General features: G+C 39.1%; 1 pseudogene; it reads right to left on the bottom strand.

The window, feature by feature from the left end:
- Window positions 1-269: 269 nt before the first annotated feature.
- LOC147628742 (triosephosphate isomerase, cytosolic-like) lies at window positions 270-13,008 on the bottom strand (annotated as a pseudogene).
- Between the last annotated feature and the right edge of the window lie 440 nt (window positions 13,009-13,448).

Below are 13,448 nucleotides of genomic sequence, written 5' to 3'. Positions count from 1 at the left end.
AACTCATAGTGTGTTGTGTGTATTATGGATTAGGGCTTTATGCAAGAAGGGAGATTGCTTTCCTCTATGGTTAAGGTTTGCAATATACATTAGGGTTTGCTCCTGTGTGTGTGTCTCCTCTCCCTCTACCTATTTTTCAACATTGTGCTCAATGCAATCCAAGAGCCATCTATAAAAGAGATCTCATCATGCTTTTCAAACAATAGATTTTTGATGACATAAGAAGCAAACTAACATATACTTACATGGCTAGAGAATGAAATGTAACACTACCTCCCTATAAGCCTCTTGCTTGAGAATGACAACTTAGGCATGTTAACCCCATTAGAAGCACTCTTCATGTTGCCTAACATGTGAGAGTATGCATTTATCACATGAATTTTGTGTTGGGCTTTCAAATATCCCTCAAAATGCTTAGGCATTTGAGGCCCTTCCACCTCAAACTTGGCAATTTGAATGCACGCCTCGTTAAACATATGTAACCAATATGCTTCTTGCCTCATGTAAGATCTTCATATCTTATAATCCCCAAAGTGTGCCCCTTTTGGATCTTTGAACTTTGTCAAAGTCATCATATGCAATATTTATTTTTGCCTACATACACTCCATACAAAAAATTCAAGTTTTAAAAAAATAAATGTCATACTTTCAATATTGACATAAAGTTTTAGATTCAATATCAAGAGAGAACCATGAACAAATTAAAACAATGAACATGAGATTGTTAAGGACACCACATACCTCTGTAGTTATCTTGGCGGAGCACAAGCTATATAACTTGTCTCTTGTCATGCCAACCATGGTTTTGTCACTCCAATCTCTGTTAAAGAGCATAGAAAGGAACTCCTCCCCATTTGCAGGGTTTGCAATGAATAGATATTTATAACTGCTATCTCAAAATTTCTCCTCCTCACATTTAATATGGACTCATCCATCTTCCTCTTTAACTCCTCACCCTCAAACTCACGACCAACAAGCTTACTCTCCTCATCCTTAAGGGAATTTTTCCATTTACCCTAAATTCAAATCAAACCCATGTATACAAATGCCAAATGGGATTTGATGAGAGAATAAATTAAGCATAAGCACAAATCACATCAAAGATTGAGTACCTTCCAAACAAGCTGTGATTTAATACGCAAGGAGTGGAATACCAAGTCACAATGTTTTGGGCTTGACGAGGCTCAAACTTTATTTCAGTCTCCATCCATGAGCGCTGCTCTATGGTCAACCTCTCCATTATGCTTGCCTTGCTAGTAGCCATTCCAAACTTTTGGAACATAAATATCTCTTGTCCCAAGTCTAGTGCAACGATGGTTGCTCTTGAGATTTTGAGCATTCAAAATGTATGCATATGTAAAAATAGGCAACTTCTCACAAACAATTATACCAAATATAAACTTACGCGTTAGTTGTGTTGAGGGAAAGTATAAGCTCGCCCTCCTTTTTCTTCTCAACCTCAATAATTTGGCATCGCACTCGCACATGATACTCTTCACGTTTATACTTTAAAAAAGCAAAAGAAAGATAGAAACATAGAATTAAGAAACAACCAAGCATGCAATATAAGTGAAAACAAAGAAACCTAAATCATTAAAATGTTTGCCAAAATATTTACCTTCTTCGAGTTTGGTTTATGATTTTTGTGTGCATGTGGATGATCATTGTGGAGCTAAGAGTGTAACCTCTTCAAAAGTTCTTGACTGGCAAATTTGAATGGACCAACAAACAAACAAAACAATCAAGAAATTTAAAGAGAAATGCCTCTCTTCCAAAAATGCATCTTTCCACAAATGGACATCTTACTCTATCTATTCAAATACCTTCCATAAATATTGGGTGGCATTCTCATGGAATCAAAAGATGGAAAGTGGGAAATTCGGAGATATGCTACAAGAAGATTTCATAACGCAAAATTAAACTACCCTTCCATCCAAATTTTTGACTGTTTGTCCTTCCTGTGGAATTCACCCTTAAGAAAACAATTTCATGGGATTTCTCTCTTTGAAAAATGTGTGCAAAGTTAGCAACGATCGACTTCTTCAGTGGCCATGATGGCTTACCTGCTAGAAGTTCAAATGTGAACATGTCAAAGGCACAAATAATTGTGTTGTTCGCATGTTGACTCACAAAGAGTCAGTTTAATAGTTATACACACATTGTGCCAAAATTTAAGTAACGTGACCCATGTGATTCAGGTACATAGCCCATGTGGCTTGTGTGTTTTTTAACCTTTTGTCAACTAATAAATGCTATCTATCGAGCTTGTTGATAATGTATCACTACAACACGTTGTCGTGACGTGTGCGGTGTCGCTGGGAAAGTGCTTCTGGCTGTGAGAGTAGCTTCCAAAATCCTAGCAAGGAAACAAAACAGATAGCTCTTCAAGGAGCATAAGACATCACCATTGTTGTTGACATGTACATCTGCCAATTCACTTCAATTTATTCCCACATTCAGCTTGATGATTGCACATAAATTGTGTGTCAAGAGCAAGGCCAGATCAAGCATAGATCTTCTGACTCTTTTTCCAAATGCCTCAAACCAATCACATGTAGGCATAACACAATCTACAAATGATTTTCATATACATGTGACCATTCACATCACATTTTTCATATATTCCCAACTCCATCATTTCAAGGTATCTCTTGATTTCATGAATACCTGCCTTACAGATTCCAGCAAATCACAAAGCAAAAGATAGCATATGGCATATATATACATTGTCACATGATTTCCAAAACCATCACAACAAATAACATTATCCCATGGCTTGAAGGCTTGAAAATTGTTGAAGAATATCTCTTGTTGAAGAAAAACGTGGATGCTTATGACAGAAATTTCAGCTTGAATGTGGATCCTTTGAGCAAGGAGATTAACCCAAAATAAGCATCATAAACTTGTCCAAACATTAAAGAAACCTTACTCAAGGTCTAGTTTGGCATTTGGCTCCAAAACGTTGCCCTTCATTAAAAAAAAGATGGCGAAAACTGTACGTGGACTACAGAATTCTCCCGCCCCGGCGCTTCACTCACACACAAAAAAAAAACACAACTGCGCAGCCTCTATTTCCTCCTTGACCGGTCAGCCACTGGTATCTCACCATGTTTTTGGTATGCGCTTGTAGACGACCACCATCGCTCCACTCATGTAGACCACCACCTCACTATTCACAAGGGCCATATCACCAGAGTGCCCAACCAGTCATCCTTCGCATGAATTCGATAGCAGTCCCCTTCATTTTTCGAAAGTTTCAGGAGACGTATCACTAGATGCAGCTTGACATTAGGGAAAAAGGGAGCTCATTTTGGGGCCCTGTAAGAAATTCACTATTTTGTGATTTATTTCTCTCCTAAAAGACCTCAAAAATAGTAAAATACGGAAACGTGGCTCAGAACTGTCAGTAAGGACTACAGAACTATCAGTTCAGAAAGGAATAAGATAATCTTTTGTCTAACTAACACGATTTTGCATTAAATATCTCCTTAGTTTTTTTTTGTTTCCCGAAGATTCCGCATCTCTTTTGATGACGTGTGCAGGCCTCTCATAAAGAATCCATCACTGAACTTGATGATTGCACTTTTTCAAAATATTTACATGGATACTGCCACACTTCCACGATTCATGTTACAAAAAGACTATGAGATTGACAAGCATATTGAAGAAATATTTCATGGTGGTAAAGGAACCACTGTGTATGACCCTTGGAACAATATATTTGTAGATCTACAACAACTTCAAAGAAGAATGGTCGAGTTTTATGGAATAACATTTGAGGAGTGCAAAGGCATTTTGAAATTTGTTATCAAACTGGATGAGTGTGAGGTTGTAAAGGAAAAGAAAATGGAAAGGATTACTATTACATTGATGAATGGAGCACTTGATACATCATTGACTGAAGCGAGTTCGAAGTATTTTAGTGTGCAGTCAGAGAAACACATATGGTGGTTAGGCTCGTTCCAGGTATGATCATTTTTTTGTTTCGTACTTGATTTTAGTCATTGTTTTCAAATCTTTTATAGTAAGACTTTTGTTTTCTATAATCACAGGTAAAGATAGAAGACTATGAAACACTAGATTGGGTGTTTCACCACACGGAAATACCAAGAATAAATAAAAGACAAGTGCGAGGAGAGAATCTCCATGTTGCAGGAAAAGGTGATTTTCAAGTAGAGTGGCACATGGCGGGGGATCTTAAAACACTTAAGTGCATGTATAACGTTAGTAAAGGAGGCAACTCAAAGTCTCCTTGTCTTTACTGCAAAGAATCAGCTCAAGTAATGGATTCCAAATGGTGGAAGAGAGCACCTAATAGAGATAAAGTTGACCCTGACTTCAAGGCCATTCTTGACATTCCACTATGTAATGTTCACATATGCTCATTGCATGGTCTATGTCGAATTATTGAGAAATTGGTATTTTTGTATATTGGATTTCCTTGGAAACTTCGTCCCAAAAAAAAATAGAAAGGATGCTCTTCAAGCATTGGAAAAAGTGTTATCTGATATAGGTCTACATGGAGGTGATGTTCATATCACAAAGGATTTTAAAAAGTCTACCAATGGCAAGGAGGTACCAATCAAGCCCTCTATTGGTGGTGTTAAGGCAAGAAGATTCTTGTCTCGACCCAAACACAGTAGTAGTAAGCAAGTAAGGCAAGGTAAAACACTTTCAAGGATTAATTATGGATTGTGGAAGCAAGTCCATAATGCTGTGAAAGATCATGAGGCAGATGGAGAAGCACGAAATGTGAAGGCAGAGGTGTGGAGGTCTCTTGATCAACTCTTCATGTTCTGTGACAAAGAACTTTGAAGAGGCAATTAAACATTTTGGGAAGTCAATGAAAGATGCATGGACAGCCTGCAATATAACTCACTACATGGTAAAGTTCTGTCTTCTTCTTTTACTTAAGTGTGATCCTCTCTTTTTTATAATTTACTATGCATTCTTATGTCTCTGTGAAAACAGCATATCATCTACAACCACCTTCCCTATTTTGTCAAAAAGTATGGATGCCCAGCAATTTGGTCTACCCAAGGCATGGAGAAGTCTCACTACATGCCACGTAATGCATTTTTCAGACACACACAACACTACGAAGGGAGTCAAAAGGCAAATAGTCTGAAGGAAGTCTTCCAATGGTTTTACCGAGGCATACTACAGAGGCTGCATGCTAAAAGAAAAGTTGCTAGCTCCAAAGTCAAGCTTGCTTTTATTCTAGCCCAAAAGCAAAGATGAAGACAAACTTTGGACAATTCAATGGCAGCAGAGAGACAAACAATGGAGGGATTCAAAGATATTTAGAAACCATAAATGGACAAGTAAACATGAATAGCAGTTTGTAACTTATTGGTGTTATGTCCACATGTTTTCAAACTCAATCAATAGATTTTTATTTTGTGGAACAAGTGACTCTTGGTGTTATGCCTATATGTTTTGAGACTCCATCAAAAGTATTTCTTTTGTGAAACATGTGATCTATATTAAACAAGCATCAATACATCCATGAGCTACACACAAAAAATTCAATCAATACTACTTAATTATGCTAGACACACTATTGATCCTTACCAATAAGGTACTGAGTGTGTACTGAGTGTCAAACACTTTTAGAAGCTACTAAGTGTGTACTGATTGAGTGTCAAACACTGAGTGTGTACTGAGTGTGTACTGAGTGTCAAACGCTTTTAGAAGCTACTGAGTGTGGGAAGAGTATTGAAGTGTCGTACGATGATGGAATAAATGCAAAAGGGAAAGGTAGAGGATCAAAGACTTTGTACAAATCAGTTCAACTTCAACATAATGTTTGTGCTATATTTGATGACTAAATCCTATTACTCCCAGGGCCTACCAATCGGAACTCTCTTTTTGATCTTGATTGGACTCTTTTTCCTGGAGAGTGATATCTAATTCTTGCTCTACCATTTCTGCTACCACAGGAACATCCTCTTTTTCCTCTGCTTCAAATGTGTCTTGTTCTTCAGCCTCCTGCCCTTGCTCTTCTAGAGAGTACTGACTAAAGACAATGTACATAAGGAATGCCATGGTTTCCTCAAGCACTCTACACTTTCTGGTGTGCAAGCTACAGTTGAATTTATATTTCTCAGGCAGGCTGTCAAATCTTCTATTCACATGGTACCTCAACCTGTCAATGGAGACAATATGATTTATATGCACAAAAACCTTTTCACCTTCCACAATTCTTCCTGCCTCTGTCAGTTGTTTGAAGGTATCCCAATGATCTAAAAGAAAATCTCTGTGATGCTCCAGTACAGAGCTCATAGTGAACTCCCTGTTTGAAAATACTGTGGTATATGTGGAAGTTCCTCTGAGCCTTGCATTTGTGAAGAAAGTCAAATAGGAGCAAATCTGGAGATTTGTGCTCTTCTGATTCCTTTTGTTTTGAGAGGGAAGACTCAGCTTTCTGCTCCAGTCTCTTCCTTTTGCCTGAACCAAAATTTATATATCATGAATTCTATATGCTGACATATGCAATCAGGGAATGTATAGGATATCACCAAACAACTCCCTTCATGAGCACACATGACTCACCTGGTGATTGCTGTGGTCTAAGTATAGCAGCAGAAAAGTCCAACTTTCTCTTGAAAGGAGGGGCCTGAGAATCAACTGTTCCAAACCAAAAACTTTTCTCATCATCAAGGAAGAAATCCCCAGGGCCAAAGAAAGCAAAACAATGAGGAAGAGTGAAAACCAAAAGGGACATAGGAATTTGCAAGAAAACGCGATGTAGGGCCATTTGGAAAATGTCAACTACTCTCCTCGCATTTTGTTGTGCAAATTTTCCATTACCTCAAAGATTCCTGGACAGTAGATGATACTAGGAAGAATTCCCCAGGGCCAAAGAAAGCAAAACAATGAGGAAGAAATGAAAACCAAAAGAAATATAGGAATTTGCAGGAAAACGCGATATAGGGCTATTTGGAAAATGTTAAGCAATCTCCTCGCATTTTGTTGCAAACTTCCAGGTTCTATTGATATCCATCTCCAATCAAATAGATAGCTTCCAAGTCAATAAGACTCTCTATATCCTTATCTTCTTGTTTAATAGTATAACACACATACTTTTGGGATGTGATGTAGCTTAGATATTAGGATAAATACCACAAGCAGGAAGACTTTTGAATTGGGCTGGTTGAAATGACTGAAGGCATGTTCCAGCAGGCTGCCTCATGAATTTGCAGGAAAACGCGAGGAGACAGCTTTAGGAATTTCAAACAGCCGAAATCGTGTTTTGTTGCAAATATAAAACTAGGATGTGGGAATTTGGGATATGGGATATGGTGGATGGGAATTGCCCAGATATTTGGACATCAAGAATTCTATGGATGGAAGAAATATATATCAAAAAACATTGAAAAGGATATAGAACTCTGACCTTTCTTTTCCTTTTCCATGCTGTTGGAGTTGCACTGGTGAATCTTCTGCTCTCTCCCAAACTTGAGCTACAGCCTAGGTAACCTGGAGATCTGGTAGTGGTAGTAGTCTTCAGGCAGGTCGCAGTCTAGATGGAGTGTGTTGGGTAGGAAGGGATCAGAGAGGGAAGGAAAAGGATGATGGAAGGGTGCTGGCAAGGATGAAAGACGGGGAGGGAAGAGTGGTTATGGAACTAATTATGAAATCATGATTGGCACAAGTTCCAAGGCAAAAAGTGTCCCATTCACACTGCCAAGTTTCAAACTCCAAGAGATCTGGGTCCCATCCACACGTGTGAAAAAACGGCTCCATCATTTAGTAGCTGCCTTTTTGTATTTTGCACTAATCTTTTCCCTCTTGTTTAATCTCTCCTGTCTTGGCCCTCCCCTCTCAACTCTCTTGCCTCCCTACCTCCCTCTTGTTTAATCTCTCCTGTCTTGGCCCTCCCCTCTCAGCTCTCTTGCCTCCCTACCTCCCTACTCTGCACCATCAGCATCCTGACTAGCAGCATAGGTTCATCCCCAGCACAGGGTACTCATCAACAGCACAGTACACCCACAGATAGCTTCCAGGTCAATAAGACTCTCTATATCCTTATCTTCTTGTTTAATAGTATAACACATACTTTTGGGATGTGATGTAGCTTAGATATTAGAATAAATACCACAAGCAGAAAGACTTTTGAATTGGGCTAGTTGAAATGACTGAAGGCATGTTCCAGCAGGCTGCCTCATAAATTTGCAGGAAAACGCGAGGAGAAGGGTTTAGGAATTTCAAACAGCTGAAATCGCGTTTTGTTGCAAATTCACTTTTGGGGCCTTTTTTGGCCGTTTCCGGGCCTCCGGATGCCCGATTCCAGTGTTTCAAGTGCCGTTTTTAGGGTTTTGGGCCGTTTCAGACGCGTTCGCAGTGTCAGAATCACCAAATTCTGCACAAAAAATAAATTTTTTAAAGATTCAAATTGGATCACCTTATTAATGTGACACGCTTCTATGAACATACAGTACTATTTATTTTTCTTATTTTCATCTTCTTTTGTTGAATTTTCAACGTAACGTTGGCCCACTCCTGATTGGTTGAGAGCCTATTTTCTCTCTCTTCTAAAATGCCCCAAAATGAGCTTCCTTTTTTCCTAATGTATTGTATTTAGTTGTAAAGACAGAGAAATCACTGTAGGAATGTACCAACATGTTACTTCAAGTATTTGCAGGAAAACGCGAGAGTGAGCTATTAGGAATTTCAAACTGTCGAAATCGCGTTTTGTTGCAAATTTATAAATGTTGCTTCATCCACCCCTGTCATTGCCTTTTTGTATCATTCCATGTTCTCCATGGCTGTAATCTCTTTCCATTGCTTTGTGTGCAGCTTGTCAGAGTGATGGCTAGAACCAAGTCAACTGCAAGGAGTGCCGGGCTTGCAGCAGCAGCAGCTGGGGCAGGTATCAAGGAATTTAGTGTGCCTCCAAAGGGAAGAGTTGCACATGGCAGGAAGGGGAAGCCAATGAGCCTGCTCCAGCAAAAGGCCAAGAGATTGAAACATGGTGCAGGTGTGCTAAAGGAGATCACGAAGCAATAGAAAGCTATAGGCTTTGCAATCCCCAAGGCACCTTTTTAGAGACTAGTGAAAGACATATGTGATAGTTGGCACCTTGGTTTCAGGTGGAACAGGACTGCCATTCTTTCCTTACAGGAAATGGCAGAGGATTACTTGGAGAAATATTTTGAAGATGCAATGTATGGCAGGACATCAAGATGAGAGACATATTATTAATTCCACCTACAAGAAAGTTGAAGGTAGATGAGATTAAGGTTGTTGAAGTAACCCACTCAAAGAACACTAGAGGGAAAGCTACTTATGAGGAGTCACTGAAGCAGCAAATAAAAGAATCCAAATCTGTTATAGATGTGGAGACTGTACAGAGGGAGCTGCAGATACAGAGAAGGTTGCAGGAGCTGGGGCCCTAACATAGTTGTCCATATTGAGGATGAAACTTCAGTAAATAATTTTGACTTGACAAAACCATGCTTGGCAACATTGGCTCATAAGAATGAGTATTGCTCAGATACTATCATTCTTGCAATGCTCTAGTAAGTGTCTTTTATTTTACATTTGTTTGCAAAACAATCCTTCTTGTACCTCCTTTACACCTACCCTAATTATTGTTTGGTCCAATGCAGCATGATGAGAAGCTGGCTTAACCACGCTGTACAACATACAGTTTATATTATTGATCCTACCATTTCCTCCAGGTTAAGAGATGCAAAGAAAACTCCCATGGATATTTTCAATTGGTTCAGACACTGCAATTTTGATGTTATCGATGTTTTGCTACTTCCATACCATAATAACAGGTATGTGGGTGACTGCTTCTTTTGGGATTCTTCTTTAAGATTGAGAACTCTTGTAGCCTTTGATTTCTTAATGCTTTTTTCCTTACACAGTGACCACCCCACTGGAGCTTTGCTTCTATTGATATCTAGCAGAAGCAATGCTTTATATTCAACTCTCTTAAAAACACACACAGAGAGCTGAAATTGTAAGTGGTGTGTGTGCTATTTTTAACTGTAAACTTTATTATTTTGTTTTAATGCACACTAATTGAATTATATGTATTGCAGTTGTATTAGAAGTTTTCTAGATGCGTTGGATCACTATCCTCCTAATGTCAATCTTTTGGATTCAATAGAGTCAATAAATTTAGAGGTAGAAAGTCGTTTCCCCTACTGATGTCTATTTCATGCTATGCCTTTGAACCTATTGAATAATTTTATTTTGTTCAGATGTTAACAGTTTCTAACATATCTTTCCAACTGTACAGACACCACAACAAGATGATTCAAGTAGTTGCGGGGCTGCTGGAGAGTGCTGATCAGTGCCAAATATATACTTTCAAGCTATTTTGAGATAGGACAGCCAGACCTTGTAAGAAAAAATAATTTTCATTTAGCTTCAAAATAATTGATATTGGTACAAAGTGTTCTAAATCATCATATGCCATTGCAGATGAGAGAAGATAGCTTCAGCTCGAACTATATATATAGTTTCAGAGCTGATACAATTTGGAAGTTTCTGAAGTATGCCTCTCCCAAACCTATTGTACCAGCTACTGTCGAGTTGGGTGAGAGCTCTAAAGTCCGAGAAGGTGTCATACACCTTGATGACACAGATGATGCTGATGTGGTGCCACAGGAACAAGGACCTAGTGATGATGAGGAGAAGCCATAGGAACAAGGACCTGCTCTGCTGATGTTATTGAGGAGAAGATGGAGCAGCACAGCAAACAGATTCTCCAGGGGTAGTAGAGGAGACAATGGAGCAGCACTAAGAGATTGTACAGGACAGGATGGAGTAGCAGAAAACAGATTCTCCAAAAAAAGATGATACGGAGAGCTTGGACCATGTAGAGCAACCTCTGGATCAGGCTGTAGATAAATAGAGAATGGTTGTCAAGAATATGTTCTACATATACAATTAAACACTTCTGTACAAAATTTTACTTTATTGAATATAATACCTTTGTTTATGGAGTCTGTGTTATCTCAATTTTCAAATTTTCAATGTCTTTGCATTTTATTGAACTCTCTCTTCTTTTGAGCACCTGCAAAAAAGCAATATGAATCAATAGGGTAAAGTAAACTAATAGCAGTGCTTAATGAGACTAGGATAAGTCAGATGATCTTGTTTTCTTAACACACCATGTGTGTTAGCATTGTCCAGCCAACTGATAAAAATGATCAGTAAAAAATATACCCGATTGAGCTAGCTCTGTTGCACATTGACCTTGGTATTGTTGTTCTCCTATCGATCCATGCAAAACATCTATAAATCCCAGAATACAATCGATGTTTTGCCATGTCTCATACGATGAAGGGTATAAATCTGAAATAAAATAACACAAGAATGTCAATAAGCAAAGAAAGAAAGCTTCATCTTAAAAATCCATACACCTTATAAAGAACAAAACCACAATAGAAAAATATACAATTAGGCCTATGTTGCGGAAGATCATTTGGATAGTCTCGCAAGACAAGTTCTTTATGCATGTACAATTAGGCCTGTGTTGCGGAAGATCATTTGGATAGTCTCGCAAGACAAGTTCTTTATGCATGTACACATGCTTAATCAAAACTTCTTTCACCGATATCTTCCCTCTGGTGATTTTAAAATCTCATACTCTTCCCTTCCATGACGCCAAGAAAATGTTTTTTGTCTGGGGTCTCTTTCTTTTGCTAGGTTGCATGAGCACCCATGCTCCTTTCGAAACACTAAACCTTTCCCAAGTTCCTTCCGTTTTGACTGTACTTGAATTCTCTACCGAAGAAATAGAAGAAGCAAGTCGACGGGGTAATGATGTGTGGTATAATTCTGCCTTCATAGCATTATCATCCACAGAGCGTCTTCCACAAGAATGGCCATAGTTTTTATTCACCATGGAGACCTTGTGAATCTGTAACAACAGCAAAGTAATGTAAACAAGATAACAAAGTGAAGTTTCAAGAAAGAGAAAGTGGGCAGACAGACAGTTGACAAGAAACATCTTACTCTAAGCCAAACAGGATCAAGGGAGCAGTTTTGGAAAAGAAGAGGCTGCTGCACAATGAGGCAGTGGTGTAGAATGGTAGACCTTTCGAAGGCAAGGCAACACAACATTTCAAAGTTCAAAGGAAGGTGGAAGCGGGAAGGCCCTTGTCAGAGAAAATGTCAGACTAGATTCTATCTTCATGTCCAAAGATCTTGTGAGAATAAAAAACCAATCTCCACATTAATGTAGCACGCTTGTACCTACATAAAGTATTGTTTCTTTTATCTATTTTCTCTTATTTTTGTGAATTTCCAACGTTACGTTGGCCCTCTGTTGATTGGTTGAGAGCTTATTTTTCCAAACCGTAAAAGGTCCCAAAATGAGCTCCCTTTTTTCCTAATGTTTCCTCTGTAATTCGAACTCCTACAAGGCTTGAACAGAAATTGACTTCACAAAACAAGGTATTCTGCAATAACCCAAACTCTGGTTTTTCTTTTCCTCTTCTCTGCATAATCCCCTCTCTCCTCTCTGCATTTTTCCGTTTCTCCCCTTTTCTTTCCCTGCAAGAGAGTCGGCTCCCTCGCCTTTTGCAGCTAAATTTTTGAATTTTCCCCAATTCGAATACACTGCGCCTCCTCTTTTTTAGCTTATTAATCGGATATTCGTTTTTTTTTTAAAAAATCCTTCGCGTTTGTTGCCACGCAAGCCACCTTCACAGCAACAAACTCATTAGACTCTTTCAGCAACAACCGCCTCTCTGAGTGTCCAAGTATGACCCAAGGAATGTCTAAATTCACCAACATTTCAGCACTGATTTCCCCTGTGAATGCACCACCCTTTTTAACCCAAGCATTTTGGGCAGCCACATCAAAATCAGGACGCAATGTACTCTTTACTAGTGGCAAGGAAACAAATGGAGGACTGATCACTACATCAACTTTATCTTTGAGAGACACATCCGCCCCATTGAGAACAATAACGATCTTCTTCACCTCTTCCACAGTTCCATTACATTTCCAATTGCCTCCCACGAAGAACTCGCGAGCCATGGAAACTCCGCTCTGTTCTTCTTCTTCTTCGTTCTTCTTAACACACAGAAAGAGCAGGCACCACCCCTATCGCTCACGCACCCGATCACCAATCCAACTTCATGGCCTTGAATTCCATATGACCACTTATGTCCAGACATCTGGGTCTCACAACAATATGCTCATCATGTGCATACAAAAGCCGCTTTAAACTAGCCATCTATCATCTGTAGCTACTCCGGATGAAAAGTACCCACCTTGGGTGCTAAAAAGATCTTAAACTGTAGCTCCTCTGCAAAAATTTCCTTCTAGGAAGTTGTTCATAGCATGTCTGACCACAGCTCTTCAGTTCATCACATACCCAGGCACTCCCAGTTCCTGCTATCTGTCCTCCAAAATGGCTCCTTATCAGCCTGTGCACTTCACAAAAACTCACACATTTCTCCACTGTTTGCGTGGCC

This window comes from Cibotium barometz, chromosome 19 (genome assembly GCF_041138505.1).
Source record: "Cibotium barometz isolate CiBa-2024 chromosome 19, ASM4113850v1, whole genome shotgun sequence".
NCBI classification, from domain to species: Eukaryota; Viridiplantae; Streptophyta; class Polypodiopsida; order Cyatheales; family Cibotiaceae; genus Cibotium; species Cibotium barometz.
The sequence above is the reverse complement of the archived record's forward strand: the minus strand, read 5'-3'. Positions and strand labels throughout refer to the sequence as shown.